Below are 13,830 nucleotides of genomic sequence, written 5' to 3'. Positions count from 1 at the left end.
GAAAACCTATTTGAAGAAATAATGACAGAAAACTTCCCCCACCTGGTGAAAGAAATGGACTTACAGGTCCAAGAAACGCAGAGAACCCCAAACAAAAGGAATCCAAAGAGGACCACACCAAGACACATCATCATTAAAATGCCAAGAGCAAAAGACAAAGAGAGAATCTTAAAAGCAGCAAGAGAAAGAAACCCAGTTACCTACAAGGGAATACCCATACGACTGTCAGCTGATTTCTCAACAGAAACTTTGCAGGCCAGAAGGGAGTGGCAAGAAATATTCAAAGTGATGAATACCAAGAACCTACAACCAAGATTACTTTATCCAGCAAAGCTATCATTCAGAATTGAAGGTCAGATAAAGAGCTTCACAGATAAGGAAAAGCTAAAGGAGTTCATCACCACCAAACCAGTATTATGTGAAATGCTGAAAGGTAAACTTTAAGAAGAGGAAGAGGAAGAAAAAGGTAAAGATACAAATTATGAACAACAAATATGCATCTATCAACAAGTGAATCTAAGAATCAAGTGAATAAATAATCTGATGAACAGAATGAACTGGTGATTATAATAGAATCAGGGACATAGAAAGGGAATGGACTGACTATTCTTGGGGGGGAAAGGGGTGTGGGAGATTCGGGAAGAGACTGGACAAAAATCGTGCACCTATGGATGAGGACAGTGGGTGGGGAGTGAGGGCGGAGGGTGGGGCGGGAACTGGGAGGAGGGGAGTTATGGGGGGGGGAAAAAGAGGAACAAATGTAATAATCTGAACAATAAAGATTTAATTAAAAAAAAAAGAATTAGAATAAAGCTTGGTGTCAGGCAGATTGAGTTAAAATCTTGACTTCATTGCTTGTGACCTTGGACCAGCCACTTAGCCATTTTGTGAAGTGGAGAATAAGAACACCTCTGTGCATGCTTTGGGCGAGGAAAAGGGTAATAAATGGGTGGATCCCCAAAAAATTAGTCACAAATGTGTCTAACACAAACTTAGTTTTTTGGGTATAACAAGCATAGGCTTATTGTATTTAAAAATGTGCCTTATATTAAAAATTAGCATAGCCCTGGCCAGTGTGGCTCAGTTGATTGTCATCCCATGCACTGAAAAGTCAACGGTTTGATTTCAGATCAGGACACATGCCTCGGTTGTGCGTTTGGTCCCTGGTTGGAGTGTGTACTGGAGGCAACTGATTGATGTTTCTCTCACATTGATCTCTCTCTCTCTCTCTCTCTCTCTCTCTCTCTCTCTCCCTCTTTCTCTCTTTCAAATCAATAGAACATATTAAAAAAATTAGCATAGCCCTAGCTGGTTTGGCTCAGTGGATAGAGTGTCAACTTGCAGACTGAAGAATCGTGGGTTTGATTCAGGTCAAGGGCACATGCCTGGGTTGCAGGCTCGGTCCCCAGTGTGGGGCATGCAGGAGGCAGCCCATCAATGATTCTCTCATCATTCATGTTTCTATCTCTTTCTCCCTCTCTAAAATCAATAAAAAATATTTTAAAGAATAGCACACACTCTTTATTAACATATATTCCCTGAGAATATGATTATTAACATATATTTTCTTAGAGAAGAATCAACATATATTTTTTATTCCCTAGGAATGAAAAGATGTATCAGTTTGTCTAGAGCAGGGGCAGGAACCTTTTTTCTGCCAGGGGCCATTTGGATATTTATAACATCAATTGGGGGCCATACAAAATTATCACCTTAAAAATTAGCCTGGTGCATTTGATCAAACATTTAATTAACTCACCCGAATGCCTTGGGCAGGGCCAGACCAAATGATTTCTCGGGCCTTATATGGCCTGTGGGTGGGACATTCCCCACTCCTGGTCTAGTCTTGCCTTGTCTAGAGGCTGCCAGTTGAAAGACATCATGAGAATGAGTGATGATTAATTTCATTTATTTATTACTACATCTAGCAAGGATATGGAATGAAGTTTCTTGGCTGTTTGGTTTTATTTTGCTAACTTACATGATAGGAAAGTATTGTGTTTAGAACTTTTATGATGTACAGATTAATTGAAGTAAGAAAAAAGGGAAAGGCCCTTAGTTTACAGTCCATGAATTCTGCAGCATATATCTGAATAGAAAATATTTAAATTAAAGTTGTAATATGCATGACTTTGGCTAGTCGGTAAGTTTACAACTTCCATTTTTATCTTTTATTAGAATTTGGTGTATATACAAAGGAAGGGGTAGATATCAAGAAACTCATTATTTGAGACCATAATTCTGAATTCTTCATGTCGTCAGTAAAATACTTGTTTGTTAAACATTGATTTAATGTATTTTCCCTTAGCACATTAGCCTTCATTAAATACTCATAGTTGATGCTCTGATATTCTTTCTGTAGCTGTAAAATCTATCTGGTATGTGTTATAGTAATAAACCTATCTATCTTATGTATATTATATTGCAAACTCTCTGGGTCAGATTCTCAAAATGTAATTAGAAATTAGACTTCATACAACACTGTGGGTAAGAATGTTTTAAGAAAAAAATAGAGAGATGAATACATAAATGGTGACACATTAAGTAACACAAGGAATACGCTAAATCCACAGGTATCCATGGAAATATCTCAAAAGTGTGGTGTTCAATGACAGGAGCAAAGTACTTAAGTGTACCTGCAATCTGACATCACTTATAAAAAAGTAAAATGACATGCAAAATAATGCTGTATATTATTTATTACTCTCATTATTTATAAGTAAGTACATGGTTATTTAATAAAAGTATTACAGATATAAAAGCATAACAACCTAAACAGGTAGAATACACAAACTTCAGGATAGGGGTTCCCTGGGTGGTGAGGGGCAGTGCAGGATGGAATGAAGGTGAAATAAGTATCAGCATTTTAGTTTTTATGAAATTAAAAAACTGAAGACAATTTGACAAGATGTTAAAATTTGTAAATCACACGGGAGTATCTGAGTATCTATTATATAATGTTCAGTACTTTATATCTGACATATTTCATAGTTTAAAGAAAATATTTAAAACTCTGTTCTCTTTAGAAGGATCATAGAATCATTACATGTAATGAGCACCCGCTGTATTCCAGGCACCACGAAAGTGCTAGTTGCACTCAGATTTTCAGCTCTGTGTGGGATTGGTGCCCCTATATTCCCTGCATTGTTCAAGGATCAACAGTAGTAGAATTTCCCAGGTTAATGAAACATTCTTTTATTGGTCTTGAGTGAGAGTGAAATTTAGATTGTTAATGAAAAAGTCAGGCAAACCATATATCGGATAAGAGGTTAATATCCAAAAGTTATAAAGAACTCACACAACTCAATAGCAAAAAATGAACAAACAAACAAAAAACAAACCACCAAAAAATCCTAATCATAAGCTGGGCAGAAGAACTGAATAGATATCTCCCAAAAGGAGACACACACATAACCAACAGGTCCATGGAAAGGTGCTCAACATCACTAATCTCCAGGGAAATGCAAATCAAAACCCCAACGCGATAGTACCTCAGAAATGGTAGAATGGTTGTCATGAAAAACACGAGCTAAGGGCTGGGGAGGATGTGGAGAGAAGGGAATCTTTGCTGCGGGAATGTAAATTGGTACAGCTACTGTGCAAAACAGTATGCTGGTTCCTCAGATAATTGAAAGAATGATTATGTGATTCATCAATTTCACTTCTGGGCATATACTCAAAGGAAACAAAATCACTACCTCAAAGAGATATCTGCAGCCCCATATTTATTGCAGCATTATTTAAACTAGCAAAGAAATGGAAACTTACCTTAGTGTTCATCGATCGATGACTGGATAAAGAAGTGGTACATATGTACAACGGAACACTATTCAGCCACATAAATAAGGCAGTCCCGCCATTTGCAACAACATGGATGAACTTTGAGGGCATTATGCTAAGTGAAACAAGTCAAACCGAGAAAGGCAAATACTGCGTGATCTCACTTATTTGTGGAATCTGAAAAAAGTTGAACTCAGAGAAACAGGTCACAGATTGTGGTTGCCAGAGGTGACAGTGGGGGGCGGTGAGGGAAATAGGTGAAGGGGGTTGAAAGGTACAAACTCCTGGTTATAAAGTAAATTGGTCCTGGTGATGTAATGTACAGCCTGGTGGTTATGGTTAATAATACTGGACTGCATATTTGAAAGTCGGTAAGAGAGTAGATCTTAAAAGTTATCGTCACAAGAAAAATATGGTAACTACTACCATATTTTTCCATGTATAAGACGCCCCCCCCACTCTTCCAACCCAAAATTAAGAAATCAATATTTTAAACATGAAACAGAACACATTTTTATTTAGTAATTACCGTAGGTAATGTTTACATACCAGCACTATGATACTATGCAGCGTATCACTTTATTCAGCCTCTGTTGCATCACTGCTCTCTTCTTCATCACTATTACCGTAGTTCCAGATGTATCAATTTCTTCAACTTCTATGGTATCACTGCTGTCTTCTGAATCCTGTGAGATCATCCTCATAAACTGGTGGCATTTTCTGAGCTAACTTTGTTCGTGTTCTCATGGCCAACCCTTCTCTCCTTATGAATTTGAAGCACCATTTTGCCTTTCCTGTAAAATCAACAATGTTCATTTCGCTTGCAAACATTCTTGCCTGACATTGGTTGACACACATAAGCAACTCTGGCGCTGCTCCATAATCCAAGTCTTAAGCCTCTGCTCCAAGTTTGCCCATTTTGCTGATTTTCCTCTTAAGGCCTTCCTCTTTTTTGGCATCTGAAGGAGTTGTTCTTCCTGTTTTCTCCACGGTCTGATCATACACTCAGTGGGAGGAGGTCCAAATTGTCTCTCTGCAGCTCTATTTCCATGCTCTTTCGCATAGCTCATTACATTCAGTTTGAATTTTGCAGAGTAAGATAATCGCTTACAGGTATTTAACTTTTAATTTTTTGACATCTTTATGGGCTCAGAACGCTCTGGTCCCTGTTGCATCTGCACACTCTCCACCTTCACCTCCAATTAGGGCATCAGCTGACGTCAGTAACAATAAGGCTCGTGATTGGAGGAAGCCTGTTTGACAAGATACGGGTAGCTATGCACCCACGAGGCCCCCTCCTTGGCTGACTTCCATGTATAAGATGCCCCTAGATTTTCAGTCCAATGATTTAAAAAAATAGCATCTTATACATGGAAAAATATGGTATGTGAGGTGATGGATATTAACCAGACTTGTGGTAATCATTTCGCAATATATACATATATCAAATTACTATGTTGTGCATCTTAAACTAATACAATGCTATATGTCAATTATATCTCAATAAAACGGATGCCAGATGCCAGCCTTTGCCCTAACTACTGAGTATCATGTCTGTCCACTTGGTGCCTCCAACCTCCTCCAGCCTCACCTCTACTCCTGTGTAGTTGGGTTTATTTGGCCTGAAAGAACCAACTTTACTTATTTGTGTTTTCCCCCCTCAAATAGTCCAATAACTCAGACTTTTTTTTTTATTGCTTAAAGTATTACAAAGGGTATTATGTGTCCTTTTTTTCCCCCCACCCTAGACAGTCCCCTAGCCTCCCCTATCCCCCAGTGTCTTATGTCCATTGGTTATGCTTATATGCATGCATACAAGTCCTTAGGTTGATCTCTTACCCCAATCCCTCCTGCCCCCCAACCCTCCCCGGCCTTCCCGCTGCAGTTTGACAATCTGTTTGAGGCAGCTCTGCCTCTGTATCTATTATTGTTCAAAAGTTTATAATGGTCTCTATTATCCATGAATGAGTGAGATCATGTGGTATTTTTCCTTCATTGACTGGCTTATTTCACTTAGCATAATGCTCTCCAGTTCCATCCATGCTGTTGCAAATGGTAAGAGTTCCTTCTTTTTTACAGCAGCATAGTATTCCATCGTGTAGATGTACCACAGTTTTCTAATCCACCCATCTACTGATGGGCACTTAGGCTGTTTCCAGATCTTAGCTATGGTGAATTGTGCTGCTATGAACATAGGGGTTGCATATATCCTTTCTGATTGGTGTTTCTGGTTTCTTGGGGTATATTCCTAGAAGAGGGATCACAGGGTCAAATGGGAGTTCCATTTTCAGTTTTTTAAGGAAACTCCATACTGTCTTCCATAGTGGCTGCACCAGTCTGCATTCCCACCAGCAGTGCACAAGTGTTCCTTTTTCTCCACATCCTCTCCAGCACCTGTCGTTTGTTGAATTGTTGATGATAGCCAGTCTGACAGGTGTAAGATGGTACCTCATTGTTGTTTTGATTTGCATCTCTCGGATGATTAGTGACTTTGAGCATGTTTTCATATGTCTCTTGGCTTTCTGAATGTCTTCTTTTGAAAGGTGTCTATCTAGGTCCTTTGCCCATTTTTTGATTGGATTGTTTATCTTCCTTTTGTTAAGTTGTATGAGTTCCCTATAAATTTTGGAGATTAGGCCCTTATCAGATATGACATTGGCAAATATGTTTTCCCACTCAGTGGGTTTTCTCGTTGTTTTGTTGATGGTTTCTTAACTCAGACTTTTTATCAGGGTACACAGGCCATTCCCTAAGTTTTTCTCTAAACTCACAGACTTGTTTTTCCTCGAAGAGTCATGGAGCAACAGCTGGGTTATTTCTAGCTCCTGGGTGGGGAGTGGGTCAGGTGCTGGAGTCAGGCCGCCTGGGACTGAGTCCTAGCTCTCCAGTTTATTAAATGCTGTGTGATTCCCATCATGCCACAGAGCCACTCTGAGACTTTGTCTCACCTGTTAAAGGGGCCACTAATATCTGCCTAATCTGGCTGTGAAGAAGCAAAGCCCTGGCAGGTGTGGCTCAGTTGGTTGAGCATTGTCCCATGCACCAAGCGGTCACACTGGCTCAATTCCCAATCAGGGCACATGCCCAGGTTGTGGGCTTCATTCCTGGGTAGGGCTCGATCCCCGTTAGGGGCTAGCGGAAGGCAGCCGATGGATGTTTCATTGACCTTTCTCTCCCTCTCCCTTCCTTTTTCTCTAAAAATCAATAAAACATATATATATTTATTTAAAGAAGCTAATGAAAAAGAAATGCACAGCTTCCTGGATGGTGCTGGTGCCTGGGAAGCACTGGGAAAATGGGAGCTATATAATGCTCTTGTGTTGTGGTCATGTGAGGTGGTCACGTGTGGCGGTCACGTGAGGTGGTCATGTGTGGTGGTCGTGTGTGGTCATGCACGGTGGTCATGCGTGGTGGTCATTGAGGTGGTCATGTGTGATGTCATGTGAGGTGGACATGTGTGGTGGTCATGTGTGGTGGTTATGTGAGGTGGTCATGTGAGGTGGTCATGCATGGTGGTCATGTGAGGTGGTCTGTGTGGTGGTCATGTGAGGTGGTCACATGAGGTGGTCATGTAAGGTGGTCATGCGTGGTGGTCATGTGCGGTGGTCATGTGAGGTGGTCATGCGTGGTGGTCATGTGAGGTGGTTTGTGTGATGAGGAGGAGATGTGTCGGCGTTGTCAGACACGGCAGGGCTCCCTCACTCCCTGACCCAGGTTGCAATGCAGAGCCGGTTGGGCCCATGGCAGCAGGGCCTAACAGTACGTGGGGATTGTTTTGAAGTCAGTGTGGACCCCCAAGTGGAACATCTTCGCCCCCAGGGCAAACCCCTTCAGAACGCTTGGAAAGTCAGAGTTTCGCTTTTAGCAAGCCCCTGCCGAGGTGAGGGGAAGCCCCACAGCAAGCAGTCCTCTCCCAGGGAGAATCCTGTCGCCGGGCTGTGCCTACTCACGCCTCCTGCGTCCTGCACCTCCCTTCCCACCGCTAACCCCTCAGCGCCAGCCTCCTTTGTTCTCCTGCCTTTTCCGACCCCACTGCTCTCTTGTTTTGGAGGGTGGGTGCACTTTCTTTTTCTTTCCTTTTTTTAAAAAATGTTACTTTATTGTTTAAAGTATTACAGATAGTAGTACATATGTCTCCTTTTTTTCCCCCCATTGACCTTCCCCCGGCCTCCCCTACCCCCCGGCACATGCCCTCACTCCACCCCCTGCGTCTCTTGCGTCCATTGGTTATGCTTATATGCATGCGTACAAGTCCTTCGGTTGATCTCTTACCTCCCCCCCGAACCCTCCCCAGCCTTCCTGCTGTAGTTTGACAGTCTGTTCGATGCTTCTCTGCTTCTGTATCTATCTTTTTGTTCATCAGGTTATAATGTTCTTTATTACCCATAAATGAGTGAGATCATGTGATATTTATCTTTCTCTGACTGGCTTATTTCACTTAGCATAATGCTCTCCAGTTCCATCCATGCTGCTGCAAATGGTAAGAATTCCTTCTTTTTTATAGCAGCATAGTATTCCATTGTGTAGATGTACCATAGTTTTCTAATCCATTCATCTGCTGATGGGCATTTAGGCTGTTTCCAAATCTTAGCTATGGTAAATTGTGCTGCTATGAACATAGGTGCACGTTCTTTTTTTAAATATAAATGTATTATTTTATTGTTTTATTGGAGAGAGAGAGAGAGAGAGAAACTTTGATGTGAGAGAGAAACATCACTTGGTTGCCTCCCACATGTGCCCTGACTGGGAATTGAACCAGCCACCTTTAGGTCTGGGACAACAGTCCTAACAACTGAGCCACCCTGGCCAGGGCTGGGCACTGGATCGTTCACCTTGGCCCCACAGCCTCAGTGCAGCCTCTCGTGCTGTCTCCCAGAGCAACTCCACACAAGTCTATCCTTAGATTAGGGCTCCCAACAAGCCTGCCCTGAAGTGCCCCGGGAACGTGGTGGAGATGAAACAGGGTTTGAGTTCCTGCCATGTTTATAGCATAAGCTGTGTGTGTCCCCTCTGCAAACACAGCGGGCGGGACTGTGCACTGTAGGGGAAGAGGCACCCCTTGGGTCACAGAGTCTTACAATGCTGTGCGCTTCCAGGAAACAATCCAGGAGAGAAATAATTGACAAGCTGGACTTCATTAAAACTAAGAATGTCTGCTCTGCTAAGTCAACGTCCGGAGAGTGATAAGACAAGCCACAGACTGGGAGGAAGCATTTGCAAAAAACACATCTGATAAAGAGCTGTTATCCAAAATACACAGAGAGAACTCTTAAAACTCAACAATAAGAAAACAAACAACCTGATTTAAAAATGGGCCAGCAATCTTAACAGACACCTCACCGAAGGAGATATACAGGTGGCAAATAGACACAAGAAAAGATGTTTCCCTCATATGTCATCAGGGAACTGGAAATTAAAACCAGACACCGCTACACACCTATGATTGTGGCCAAAATCCAGACCACGGACAACACCGGGTGCTGGTGAGGACGTGGAGCAGCAGGAACGCCTGTTCATTGCCGGTGGGGATGCTGGGTTTTTATAAAACTAAACACACTTTCATCATCCAATCCAGCAACCACACTCCTTGTTGTTTACCAGAAGGAGTTGAAAACTTAGGACCGTTCAGATGTTTATGGCTGCTTTATTCATAATTGCCAAATTGGATGCAACCAAGCTGTCCTTCAGTAGGGGAATGGAGAAATAAACTGTGGTATACCCAGAGAATGAAAAATTATTTAGTGCTAAAAAGAAACGAGTTACTCAGCATCATCACAACTATGTAAAAACTGTTTCAAAAACAGAAGAAAACACATCGCCGCCCTTTCCCCCAGTTTCTGAATTCCCTCAGTGTCGTTTGCTGCAGTCGTATTGCTTTTGAAAATGGAGACTTAGAAATAGCTCACCTCCCACCCTCACCCTCGGGGAGAGGCACTCCGTGCAGAGCCGCACCCGCTGGGGGACGGGGGGACGGACGGCTCAGAACGGGCCTGTTTCTCCCGGGGCCACCAGGCAGCGTGTGTGACGCTTGTTGCCCCATATTGTCTGTGCCGTTTACTCATATGTTATCTCTTAATTCTCCAGTCTATTATGTTTCTATTTTTCTCCATAGCTATGAAGGTTTGTTTTTTTTTTTTTTTACAATTGTGATAAAAATATGCATTAATGGAACATTTACCATTTTTAAGTGCACAGTTCAGGGGCGTTAAGCACATTCACGTTGCTGCTGCCATAGTCCCTGCCACCCGTCTCCAGGGCTTTTTCATCCTCCCAATCTGGAGCCCTGTCCCCATTAAACACTCACCCCGTGTCCCGCCCCCAGCCCTCGGCACCACCTGCTCTCCGCTCCACCAGGGTGACTATTCTGGTTGCCTGGCATAAGCGGGATCATCCATTTGTCCTTTCCCCACGACCATGTTTAAAGCTCTCTGAGGCTAAGGACCAGGTCCGCGATGCGTTTTCATTTGAAATGTGACGTTGATTTGCTCACTTATGGGGTATTCCTGGTGCTGGGCAGAGGGCCAAGCAAGGCTCAGGAAGCACACGTGGTTTCCGAGGCTGATGGCGCACTGGGACGATGATTACAAGGAAAAACTCAGAGGAGAAAGAAGGGCAGAATGTGACCAGTGTGGTGACAGACACCCGATGGGCCTTCTAGAAAAGCTGAGTTGATGGGATGAACTGGGGAGTGGTCCCGGAGGACGGTGAGGAGGAACCCTGGGGGTGTCCAGGCAGAGGGAACGGGGCCCAGAGCCTGGGAGGGAGGGCCCGCGTGCGGTTCCTGCATCTGTGTGAGTGTGTGGGTGAGTCTGCCTGCAGGGCTCCGGTGGGGGATGGCAAGCCGGGGAGGAGGGAAGGGGGACCCTGGGCTTGGCTGAGGACACAGCCAAGATGAGGAACAAATGCCAGGACCTGGTGCTGGACACTGGACCCACATGACCTCCCGGGCCAGGTACCCACAGCCAGGCTTCTCAGACCCTGAGGCTGAGGCACAGTCTCCCACGCCACAGCCGGCTCAAGGGGCACCACGGTGCCCCGCATGTCTGTGCACGGCTGGCGGCTCTGGGCAGTGGCTGGTGTTCAGCAGGGAGGTGATGGCTATTCTCAACTTGTAGGAGTGGAAACTGAGGCTTAGGGAAGAGAAGCCAGCGCCCAAGGTGGAGGAGCAAGTGGTAAAGGGAAAATGTGATTGGATGAAGGAGCCAGTGAAAGAAGGAAAAGGTCTGACTCCATCTCCCTGGCCACTGCCTCCCAGGGTTCTGGGCGAGGGGGCTCCTCATCAATCCGCTGGCTCAGAGAAGCGAGAGGGAGGCTGTGGGTGGGGGAGCAGGGGCGGGTGGGGGAGCAGGGCCCTCCACGGAAGACGGAGAAAGATCTAGTCTCTCCGAGCACACTCGAGTGTTCTTTCCTGTGCTTCTCTCCCAAAGCCCCTCTGGACCGTGGGCACCGTGAACGCGATGTCACGCACTATTGTTCTTTTAGTTATTTGCACGAACATTCCTGAGTCTCTTACAAACTCTCTATGATCACAACTTTGAACTTTGAATAACTGTCTACCAAGCAAATGGACCACATTTATTATAATTCCCTCTTACTGTCCATCATTGAGGTTGCTTTTTATATTTCTGAAATACGTACACAATGCTATTAAATAATGCTAATAACACTGAAAGTGATATTTCCTGAGGCTCGGTCTCCAGCCTGGGTTTCAAAGGCCTGAGCAGTTTCTCTGGGCCCTGTGGGTTTTTAATTTCAATTTATTCCATTATTATTTTTTATTGATTTTAGAGACAGAGGAAGGGAGAGGGAAAGAGAGAGACATTGATCAGCTGCCTCCCGTGTGTGCCGGAATCGAACCTGAGACCACACCACTAATTTAGCCCCCGGCCAGGGCTGGGCCCTGTGGGTTCTGACCCTCCACTGCTGCAGCTGCCTTTCTAAGTGAACTCGGTCCTCCTGCCCCAGCAGGTGGGTAGCGGGGAGGGGGTGCTGCTGCGGGGGGGAGGGGCTGCCCTACATAACATCCCCACATAAAAGGGGCAGGTGTGCAGGTGGTGGCAGCTCTGCCTGACACCCCCTGCCCCTGGGGGGCAAGAACCTGCCTCGCGTGTCCCCCCAGCCCCTCCCGGGGCCATCCCCTTAGTTAAAGGAAACACTCTTCCTAGAGGGAGAGGCCAGGCTGCAGGAATCCCTGCGCCTTTGAACCTGACCCTGTTTGAAGTGCAGCCCGGGAGTCGGTAACCTAACCGTCACAGCAAACCCCAAGCGCGCCAAGGCAGAGGCCTGCGGCTGGCGTTGGTCGCTGTGATCTGGAATCAGAGCGCCACCCAGACATCCCAGGTGGGAAAAGCCCTGCTCTCGGGGGATGTCTTGGGGTGCGGGGAGAGACCCCAGCCCCGGGAGCCTGGGTGCCAGCCTGTCAGCCTCCCGTTGGCTGATGGATGCCCCTGAGCCAGACCCTCAGGGAAGAAACCAACAGAAGACATGCGCAGAGCAACACGGGAGCAGAAAGGTGCTGTGACAGCTGCCACCTTAACCAGAGGCGCGGGAGCTTCCCAGAGGGGCCACTTGCTTCCCACGCTGCTCACCTCCTGCCCATCCACCCTGCCTTTTGTTGCCATCACCTGGCTGTACCAGGCTGCATGACTCAGCACGTGTCAGCCGCCCCCAGAGACACCCGGTGGATGGCAGCCGCAGGCCCTGTCCTCAGGGGGGTGACCCGAGGCACATAGTCATGCACGGGAGCACGTACCTGAATATGTGGACGTCGGCGGCTGGAGCTCTTGGCGGAGAAAATCCAAGATGACCCCCCAAGCTTTGACAAATGTACAGACAAGCAGGCTGAGGCACCGGTGTTTTTAGGTGGTTTTTAAAAAGTCTCATTATCTTCTTATCAATAGATGTGCCCTTGAAAACCTGGGAGGAAATGTGGTCTGTGGGGAAGCGCCTGCCGGCAGCACAAGGGCCTGCGTTGTCTTCTTAGCTCTACTCTCATCGTCAGAGGGTTCCATCTGGGCCACTGGCTTGAGGAGGTGGTCACACCTGCCCCCTGGCTAGCCCCAGAGACACCCCGCACCCAGTTGGGCGGTGAGGTGATGGAGCCAGTGTGCTCCTCCAAATAAACAGATTAAAACAAAGAGCAACTCTAAAGGGTGACTTTCTTGCCAACAATGGAATATTCTGAGAATCTGTGACATGGGCTTGTAAATGAGGAGGAAACAGGAACCACCGATCGATTCATAACGATATCACTGAAAGCTGGGCGGTGCTGGGCCCGGGAGCCCGATGGGGCTGGTAGAGGCTCATTGCCCGAGCCTGGCACGTGGAAAGAACTCCAGCCCATCTTCTCTGGATGGGCACCTTACCGTGTCACTGCTGGGTGTGAAGGGTGACCGTAAAAATATCCATTTCTTTTAAAAAGGGAGAGCAGGTTCAAGATTATTCCTATAAAGATGAGTGTGGGCTTCCCTGAGCAGGCCAGAAAGGGTGGAGTGACACCTGGCACATTGAAAACTGGCCATGGGAGTGGTCACACTTGTGAACTTTGTGGCATTAAAATGTCATCTTGGTGCATCAGTGACTCAAAACTGAAGCCCAGGTAAGCCATCCAGTAGGCCTGCTTTTGGGGGGTTCTTGGCAGCTGGCAGGGACTTCCTTTGAAGAAAACACTTTCTGGGGGAACTAGTCCAGTGTGAAGTGGGCTGTCCAGAGGATGTGAGCTGCATGTCATAGGAGGTGGACAGGCACGTGGCTCCTTTCCCAACACAGAGGTCCGTAACGCTAAACTTTAGAGTCTAAGGGATCAGAGATTCCTAGTCACAGAGATTTTTGAATTTTAGTTGCATTTTGCTTCTGTTTGAGCCACAACTAGAGTAGGGAAAGAGCCCACGGGGATGGCTTATATGAAGGGATCTTGAACTCTGGAATTTTATATAGTGACAAGATTAGGTAAACTTGCGCCGGACCTAAGACTAAACTGCTCTTGCACCCGTGGCTCGGAGTAGGGAACAGGACCTCTCCCTGGGTATCACTGGGTGGTGGTATTGGGGT

The sequence above is a fragment of the Myotis daubentonii genome, chromosome 12, assembly GCF_963259705.1.
Source record: "Myotis daubentonii chromosome 12, mMyoDau2.1, whole genome shotgun sequence".
NCBI lineage: Eukaryota > Metazoa > Chordata > Mammalia > Chiroptera > Vespertilionidae > Myotis > Myotis daubentonii.
The sequence above is the reverse complement of the archived record's forward strand: the minus strand, read 5'-3'. Positions refer to the sequence as shown.